The sequence below is a fragment of the Oncorhynchus keta genome, chromosome 34 (genome assembly GCF_023373465.1).
Source record: "Oncorhynchus keta strain PuntledgeMale-10-30-2019 chromosome 34, Oket_V2, whole genome shotgun sequence".
NCBI lineage: Eukaryota > Metazoa > Chordata > Actinopteri > Salmoniformes > Salmonidae > Oncorhynchus > Oncorhynchus keta.
The window spans coordinates 6176146-6178455 of NC_068454.1; positions in this window are offsets into that span (position 1 = coordinate 6176146).

Sequence of the window (2310 nt, forward strand, 5' to 3'; positions counted from 1 at the left end):
GTTGAAACCTTCACCTGTAGTTCTGCTGGAACCTTTACCTGTAGTTCTGTTGAAACCTTCACCTATAGTTCTGTTGAAACCTTCACCTGTAGTTCTGCTGGAACCTTTACCTGTAGTTCTGCTGGAACCTTTACCTGTAGTTCTGCTGGAACCTTCACCTATAGTTCTGCTGGAACCTTCACCTGTAGTTCTGTTGGAACCTTTACCTGTAGTTCTGCTGGAACCTTTACCTGTAGTTCTGCTGGAACCTTCACCTGTAGTTCTGCTGGAACCTTTACCTGTAGTTCTGCTGGAACCTTCACCTATAGTTCTGCTGGAACCTTCACCTGTAGTTCTGTTGGAACCTTTACCTGTAGTTCTGCTGGAACCTTTACCTGTAGTTCTGTTGGAACCTTCACCTGTAGTTCTGCTGGAACCTTTACCTGTAGTTCTGCTGGAACCTTCACCTATAGTTCTGCTGGAACCTTCACCTATAGTTCTGCTGGAACCTTCACCTATAGTTCTGCTGGAACCTTCACCTGTAGTTCTGTTGGAACCTTTACCTGTAGTTCTGCTGGAACCTTTACCTGTAGTTCTGCTGGAACCTTCACCTATAGTTCTGCTGGAACCTTCACCTATAGTTCTGTTGGAACCTTTACCTGTAGTTCTGTTGGAACCTTTACCTGTAGTTCTGCTGGAACCTTCACCTGTAGTTCTGCTGGAACCTTCACCTGTAGTTCTAGTGGAACCTTTACCTATAGTTCTAGTGGAACCTTCACCTGTAGTTCTGTTGGAACCTTTACCTATAGTTCTGCTGGAACCTTTACCTATAGTTCTGCTGGAACCTTTACCTGTTGTTCTGCTGGAACCTTCACCTATAGTTCTGTTGGAACCTTCACCTATAGTTCTGCTGGAACCTCTGCCCTCTGTCCACTAGCTATGTCTAATCTCTGTGTTTCAGCAGTTTCCTTCCACTCCAACAACCGTGTTTATTTACCCTGCAATTTGATGAATGTAACGTCAGTTTGATTGTGAGCCGAGATAAGGTCTCACCGTGTCGCGGTGCTTCCGATTCTACCAGTCCCATGGCTGGGAGAAGTGGTTCCCGTTGCCTGTGTGAGAGATGAGGGGGTGAAGTCATACAGGTACTAATAGGTTACGGCAACACTTCAAACCAAACCAGAAACAGAAGTATTTCAGACAGTTTGCGCCATAAAGGGTGTCTCGTTATGTGGAAGCCTTAGTCAGGCAGCCTAGCGGTTAGAGCGTTGGGCCAGTAACTCAAAGGTTGCTGGATCAAATCCCAGAGTTGACAAGGTAAATATCTGTCGTTCTGCCCCTGAACATGCCCCCCCGCCCCCTAGCACCTCTCTAATTCAGAAGGGTTGGGTTGCAGTTGAAAGCATTCAGTTGTACAACTGACTAGGTATCACCCTTTCCCTATTCAACTGACTTGGTATCACCCTTTCCCTATTCAACTGACTTGGTATCACCCTTTCCCTATACAACTGACTTGGTATCACCCTTTCCCTATTCAACTGACTATGTATCACCCTTTCCCTATTCAACTGACTTGGTATCACCCTTTCCCTATTCAACTGACTTGGTATCACCCTTTCTCTATTCAACTGACTTGGTATCACCCCTTTCCCTATTCAACTGACTTGGTATCACCCTTTCCCCTATTCAACTGACTAGGTATCACCCCTTTCCCTATTCAACTGACTTGGTATCATCCCTTTTCCTATTCAACTGACTTGGTATCACCCTTTCCTATTCAACTGACTTGGTATCACCCTTTCCCTATTCAACTGACTTGGTATCACCCTTTCCCTATTCAACTGACTTGGTATCACCCTTTTCCTATTCAACTGACTTGAGTATCACCCTTTCCCTATTCAACTGACTTGGTATCACCCCTTTCCCTATTCAACTGACTATGTATCACCCTTTCCCTATTCAACTGACTTGGTATCACCCTTTCCCTATTCAACTGACTTGGTATCACCCTTTCTCTATTCAACTGACTTGGTATCACCCTTTCCCTATTCAACTGACTTGGTATCACCCTTTTCCTATTCAACTGACTAGGTATCACCTTTCCCTATTCAACTGACTTGGTATCACCCTTTTCCTATTCAACTGACTTGGTATCACCCTTTCCCTCATTCAACTGACTTGGTATCACCCTTTTCCCTATTCAACTGACTTGGTATCACCCTTTCCCCTATTCAACTGACTTGGTATCACCCTTCCCTATTCAACTGACTTGGTATCACCCTTTCCCTATTCAACTGACTTGGTATCACCCTTTCCCTATTCAACTGACTA